General features: G+C 38.1%; 1 pseudogene; it reads right to left on the reverse strand.

Annotated features, from left to right (window-relative positions):
* Positions 1–4315: 4315 nt before the first annotated feature.
* LOC145243217 (U2 spliceosomal RNA) lies at positions 4316–4455 on the reverse strand (annotated as a pseudogene).
* Positions 4456–7911: the final 3456 nt, after the last annotated feature.

Here is a 7911-nt window from a genome sequence, read left to right on the forward strand (position 1 = left end):
AAATGAACTGGGGGTGGTGAGGTTAAGTTCTTCTCCCTCTCGCTAAGGGATTCATCCTCAGAGGAGCACTCTTTTCTCCACTTGGTCCCCATCTCAGTTGGTATAGGGACCGTTGGTTGTTGCTGTTCCTCTAGTTGCTGCTCCTGTTGTTGATGTTGCTGCAGCTCTGGCTGCTGCGGTGGTTGTTGTTGCTGCTGCTGTTGTTGTTGCTGTTTCAGGAGCTTTGGTTGCTGTTGTTTTTGCTTTGGCTGCAGCTGTGGCTTTGGCTGTGGCAGCTGTTGTTGTTGCTGCGGCTACTTCGGCTGCTGCTGCACCTGCTGCTGTGGCTTTGCTGCTGCTGATGCTGCTGCTGTTGCTGCTGCTGCTGTTGCTGCTGCTGCTCTTCATGTTGCTGGTCCTGCTGCTACTCTTGTTGCTGCTGCTGATGTTGTTGCTGCTGTTGTCGTAGTGGCTGCGACTGTTGTTGTTGCCGCTGCAGCTGTTGAGCAGGTGGTGAAGTTGAGGTGGAGATAGATGTGGTCTTCCGCTTATGCCCCGCCACCGTACTCCACTGATCCTTGGTTGATTCCTTAGTTTCAGTGGCTGTCGCCACCCCCACTTCTGGAACTGTGTTTACTTATGGTGCAGGTCAGCTTGGAACTGCTTTTTGGGGGCATTTCTTTGCCATATGGCCCTGTTTCAGACAAAACCAGCAGTGAGGTCATTGACCATCGACCACCACCGTCATGTTGGCTTCCTTGAAAGATATTGTTGACGGTATGCCTAAGAAGCTCTCTCTTTTGACTCGCATTGCTACTGTATAGCCTCCCAGGTGGACACCGTTTTTGGAGCACGCTGGGTCCATCAACTCCACCTCTCCAAAATTTCTGAGGAAGGCTCCCAGCAGTTCTGTGTGTAGGTCAGCAGGAGCATTAAATATTTGTACCCGAGTTCTTCTCCTACCCCAGTACTCTGGTACTAGCTTGACTCCTGCACATTTCAGCTCTCTACAGGAGACTATTTCTGCTTCATCCTTGTTGGGGAGCAGTATGTCCCACATCGCGAAGCTTTTCTGGTGTATATACTTGGCAAGTATATTCAGTTTCTGGAGGAACTCTGCCATTTCTTCTTTGTTCATCCCCTTGAGCCAATTTTCCCTGATGTCTGAAGTGATGAAGGACAGGACCTTGTCGTCTATCGCCTCCCAGTCCCCAGGTTTTGCCTTGAGGACGTTTCCCTCAATATATTCCTTGTATTTGATGCGATACAAGTCTTTATATTCCCGTGGGGAGAGTCTTTTTTCGGCGGTTTTACCCCATGCGGATCCTTCTGATGTGTTGGACAAGAGGTCTTTTTGGGGGTTGGATGATCGTTCTGCTGTTTTGGAGGTGTTTTATGAGATGGGTTTCCCTTTAGGGGTTGATTCTCCCGTGCTTTCCTTGGTTGTGTCCCTTATTTAGGAGCATCCCTTTGAGGGAGCATTCTCTTTATTGTGTCTGTTGAAGTGGCTGCCTCCTTGCCAGCATTTATTTCCGGGCAGTATACATCTTCTATTTTGAGGGGAGCTGCCCTCATGGGGAGCTTCTCTCCAAATAATGTCTTTTGGGGCTGCTGCCCCTTAGTTTGGAGGATCTCGTGGGTGTGCTTCCTCAGTTTGGTAATTTGCTCCCTCTTTGGGGGAGCTTCCCTCGTGGGGAGCATCTCCCCGGGCACAATCTTTTGGGTCTGCTTCCCCTGCTCCCATATTTTCTATATTTTAATACAAACACACAAGTAATATAAACACAGGTAATACACACACAGGTAATACACATGAAGGTACTCTACACACACAGGTAATACACACAAGTAATACAAACAGGTAATACAAACACACAGATAATCCACACACACAGGTAATACAAACTCACAGGATGTTTATCAGAATCAGGAATCAGAAAAATCAAAACTTTAGTGTTATCAGAATCGGTGTCATATTCCAAAAAAGTTGTGCCTATTTTCTGGTGCCAGAAACAATTCTTTTACTTATCTTTCTATTTGCTTTTGTAAAAAGCAAAATCTTTCACTACTGGTAGTAATGCAAAATTATAAATATTTATTGATTTTTAACTACCAGTAAAACTAACATCTATAGATTATTCGCCAGAAGTGTACTTTTACATTTGGGAAAATATCTGTGCATTTTTTATATCTGTAGTTAAATAGTTAGACATTTATAAAGAATCGGTATTGGAATCAGAAAATTAGTACGATATTGGTAACTGTATGAAAATCCGGAAAAATATTGGAATTGTCCCATTTCTAATATATATATATATATATATATATATATATATATATATATATATATATATATATATATATATATATATATATTAGAAATGGGACGATTCCAATATTATTTATAAATATATATATATACATATATATATATATATATTTATATATTTATATATATGTGTGTGTGTGTGTGTGTCCATAAATATTTTTACGTGCTAAAATATTTTCATCTTAAATTCAACGCAATTATGCAGAATGTAGAAACTATGTATAAATAGAATTCAGCATAACAGTGAAATGAAACCAATCATCTAATCAGAAACCAGAAAAAATGAATACGTAATAAGCAAATTAGTTAACCTTTGTGTAGTTATTCACATATCCTTGATAGTAAGACGTTCGTGTTAATAATTTTTAAATAGAAAAAGTAAGCTTTTAATATTAATATCAGAGCGAGAAAAAAAATCAATTATATATATATATATACATATATATATATATATATATATATATATATATATATATATATATATATATATATATAAGCAGTTCAGTCTTTGCTTGGGCCCTATGTACTGTTCATAACTTTATGTGCATATGTATATATATATATATATATATATATATATATATATATATGTGTGTGTGTGTGTGTGTGTGTGTGTGTGTGTATATTAAAACGTTTGGCTCATGTCCAGATAATCTACATCTAGAATTTCAAGTGTTTAAACCCAAAATTGACGGAGGAGTTTGGTAGAGTTTGCAAAGGTCAACTCTTTCAACTTTTACCTCTTGGCAGCCAAATTTTCGCCTAAATCTGATTAAAAAGCTTGCTGCATGTCTGAATACCCTTTATGAAAAATTTCAAATGTTTAGACCATAAATTGGCTGAATAATTTGCTAGAGACCGCAAAGATCAAATCTTTTGAACTTTGACCGCTTGGCAGCTCAAATTTGCGGCCAAAATCCGATTAAAAGGCTTGCCGTATGTCTGAATACACTTTATATAAAATTTCAAATGTTTAGACCAGAAATTGGCTGGGTAATTTGGTAGAGACCGCAGAGGTCAATTTTTTTTAAACTTTGACCCCAATTTTCACCCCTTAACATTTATGGTTTTGGTCTCTAATCAAGTTAAAAAGTTTGGTCCATGTTCAAGTAACCTACATCTAAAATTTCAAGTGCTTAGACCCAAAATTGGCTGAGGAGTTTGATAGAGTCTTCAAAGGTCAAATCGTTGGTCTTTCAACCCTTGACATCCAAATTTCTGGCTTAAAGCCTATTAAAAAGATTTTCCCAAATATCAATACCCCTTAACCAAATCTCGAGTCTGTCACTGAAAATTGACAGAGTAGTTTAGTAAGGAAGTATACATACACGGACACACGCACAGGCAGACATTTTCACTTATATATATATATATATATATATATATATATATATATATATATATATATATATATATATATTTTGTGTGTGTGTGCATGTGTGTATGCTTCCAGATTATATATCTTAATTTTATATTATATTTCTAGGCTAATGTATCATTTATTAGATGTTGCAGATAATTTTATGCTGCTACCTAGCTCTTTTCTCCTCTTCTAAAAAATGGTAAAAACGTTTCAGTAATCTTTATTTATTGTTTTTTCTTATTGAACTGACAAATGAATCTATATATATACCTATATTTATTTTATTTTATCTTGAATTTATAATTATGGTATGCTCCACCATCAAGTGTTGAGCTTCATGTACATCTTAATAAGTCCCTATATATACAAGCCCAATAGCCATTAGTCGCGTGCTCTCGTGTAATGAATGAATGCGTGAATATAGGCATGAAATTCTTAAAGATAAACTAAAATGAGCGAAAAATGGGCTGAAATGACTTAAATAAATAAAAAGTAAATGACTTAGAATGACTTTAATGAACTTAAGGATGAATTGAATGACCTTAAGAATGACTTGAATGCTTATAAAATAACTGGAATCCTTCAAAAACAACTTGAATGATCTGGAGAATGACTTGAATGGCTTTGAGACTGACTGGTTGTAAAGTGGGTGATCATTTTATATTAAATTAATACAAAAAAGTGATCCCCCCCACTTTATATCACAAAGTTACAAACATAAGTACAGCATGTAGTAAGAACAGATACTACACTTTGATCTTGGCCAAAAGGCCAGGAAAAGGGTATTTATTTGCTCCCCCACCGAGCAAATTAGGCACAAGGCCGATTTTTAATGTGCGGAGTGAAGGGGAAATGGGGACCAACTCCCCGGGGAGTAGGGGAGCTGGATAGTGACAATTGGTATGAAGGGTTGCCCCTACATTGACCAAGGTCTTATATGTGGGGTTTCTCCCATATATGGTCTTTGCTTGCAGTATCTGCCGGAACAGATACTACACTTTGAGATATTAAATCCTTTATTCATGTTAAAAATACAGTGAAAATCAACAATGAACAAAAAATTAGGCACATGGCCAACTCAAAAGGGAGGATTGTGGGGGTCGTTGGTCATCCTTGTCACTCCAGATCTAAACAAAATCAAAAGTTTCTCCCAGCTAGTATCTTCTTTCACCATAATACCGCATTCACCCTTTCATACTGGGGCACGTCCTACTTAACTCTCAATTTATAAAACATTTTTTATTGACGTGTAAAAACATAAACGATGACAATAAAAATGGTACAATAATTCATTTGTGTCGAGGGCGGGGGAAGAAAAAACAAAAGGTGATTAGTAGGACCCTCCCAACCCCGTCTAGTTGATAGACTGCCCGTTCCACTAGGTTTGTAAAAGGAAACTTCCTTCTGTGGGTCAGTCTCTAAGTGGGGGTGCCCTCTAGATGAGGGTGAATGGAGAAAGAAAATTTTGTTGGTAAGGAATGGGGGTTAGTTATTGATTTCTTTCTCTCCAAGATGGGTGAAATTTAGAGGAGGGGTGAAAACAAAAATTGCAAGTAGGAGAGGGTGGGGATCTTGGAGGCTTCCTAATCGCGGAGGGATGGAACACACATTCAGCTAGCTAAGAGGCTACTTGTTTAATTTTACTTATGGAACGGCGTGTTCCACGCCTAGGCGAGGAACACATATTCAAATTTGGCTCCTTTTTGTACACACAGACTTGATACATGTATCCATCTTCTGTCAAATGCCGTGCGATGCAGCCTTCTTCTATCACATCTGATCTTCACCCGTAGTTGGTGTTTAAAGAAAGTGATCAGATCCTGATTAGAAAAAGACAACACCCCCCGGCAACCTTGCAGACGCGACGTCCAAATCACCAATCTCGCCACGGCCAGGATCGTAACGTAGACCATTTGTCTTTTCCGGTCCCACGGCGACCTCATGTTGTCCACAACATTGGATATGGTAATTGGGTGAGGATGCTCAGGATCAATGTGAGCTGTCACCTCGCTGACATACGACCAGTACCGGCGGAGTTTGTGGAAATCGAAGAAAGCGCGATCAGTTGTTTCTATGGCCGTTGTTCCACAACTGGGACAATCAGGTGACTCAAAAAACCCGGAACTGCGTTGTATGTTGTTGAGTGGAAGTGCATTTTGGGCCAATCGCGAGGTCAGAGAGAACTCCAGGCGGAGCGGATCTCACTCTGCTGCCAACCCAAACGCGCGGGACGTCTGCGGCCCCCATCTCTAGATCCCTGTGGAGTTCCCTACAGGTAGCAATCACAAGGTCGCTGGACCTTGGTAGTCATTTTAGCGTGGCTCGGCACTCTTTCATGTAGTCAGATTCTCTCCGCGGCCTGAGACGGCTCTCGATAGAAGGGTCGAGAACGAGGTCGGGAAGGCGGCAGTAACCACAGGGTGCCATGGCTGGTCATCTTGCTACTACACCTTGATCTTGCTCAAAAGGCCAAGAAAAGCTTAAAAAGCTAAGAACGTTATCTATTAACAACAGACCTTTGATCTTAACCAAAAAGGCCAAGCACAAAAGTTTTATGGACAGACTGACTGACCGACAGACCGACAGACGGACTGACGGAGTGACTTATAGAGTCGCTTGCACGCGACTAAAAATTATCCGTATTCCTACTTGATATATATATATATATATATATATATATATATATGGAGAGAGAGAGAGAGAGAGAGAGAGAGAGAGAGTAAGATGATTGATAATTTATAATTAAAATTAAAAATTAAAAATCGGTTTCACAAGGAAGAACAAACAAAATCAATAAATTGTTAAACTACATTTAATATCCCAATGAATGCATTGACGATGACACTTACGAGCTTTAAAGGCGGACGATTAAATGATATATCTGTCTTACTTACAAAATGCTAGTTTTATTTTTCGTGTCTTTAAACCCCCACCCACTATTTTTGCTGATGAGGAGACTTTGTTTTATAAAATCAAATCATAAAATTATTGTCCAAGACTCAATGTCTTTCACAATAAAAACATTGTTTCCGAAACGATCGTACAATTTATTGATTTTGTTTGTTTTTTCTTATGAAACCGATTTTTAATTTTTAATGTTAATTATAAATTATGAATCATTTTACTCAATATTAAAATAGCTCTAGGATATAAATGCCTATCGAGCTTATTTTATATCTACATTACAACAGAGACAGCTTTCTTTTAATTGTATTAATGCATTGACTAATACATTAAAACAAACTCTGCTCTTTAGACTGTTGTTCTAATTCCCTTAATATATATATATATATATATATATATATATATATATATATATATTATGTGTGTGTATGTGTTGAGTTATCCAGTTATCCAGGTTTTATCTCGTCTCCTCTCGATGTAAATGCTCCCCAAAATTTCAGCTAGCTGTAATATCTCAATAGGAATTATAAGAAACCTTTGCACTCATCGATTGCCATAGCTGATAACAATAAATAGGCAACATGAATTTGAATAACAGATGCTACCAAGTTTGCTGCAAAGAAGAGTGGTTTCCTCTGCCAGGCTAGCAAACTTTTCCCACTCGCTAGTATCTTATATCTCTATAAAACCATCGTTCACCTATACATGGAATTGTTACATCTGGGTTTGTGCACCAACCAAAATCTCTCCCTCTTTGACCCGGTACAAAAAAATAGTCTCTAACTTAATAAGTCAAGAACTTTCTACCAAGCCCCATCCTCATTGTTGAATCCCTGTATTTGTTCTATAAGTTTTTCCGCGGAATGCTCTCCAATCAACTTACCGCGCTTGTACTTCTGCAATCTGCAATTTGAATGCTTCTACCAAACCAGACTAGCAGCAAAATCCCACCCATTCTCTGCTGAGATCTTCAAATGCTAAAAAATGTTCTACTCTAATAGTTTCTTCACTTGGATCGCTTGCCTTTGGAATAATCACCCAGCTCACTGTTTCCCATACTGAATTAATATATAAAAGAATTAAATGTAATGTGAACAAATACCTTGCTGTAAAACTCCCTACTTAGGATGCTTGCTGTAAATCAGGTTCCTCGTCATTGTACCTCCATATGTTTCAGTTGCAATATGCCTTGTTTGGGAGGGAAATAAAATTACAAAGTTGAAAACGTACCAAAAGACAGTCGTACTTTTATATTTCAGTTAGCATTTTATTTGTAAACGTCAATATATATTCTGAAAAGATAATTTAGTATTCTACAGAATTTGAATTAAATTGT

Source organism: Euprymna scolopes, chromosome 21 (assembly GCF_053919585.1).
Source record: "Euprymna scolopes isolate OS-2025 chromosome 21, ASM5391958v1, whole genome shotgun sequence".
NCBI classification, from domain to species: Eukaryota; Metazoa; Mollusca; class Cephalopoda; order Sepiida; family Sepiolidae; genus Euprymna; species Euprymna scolopes.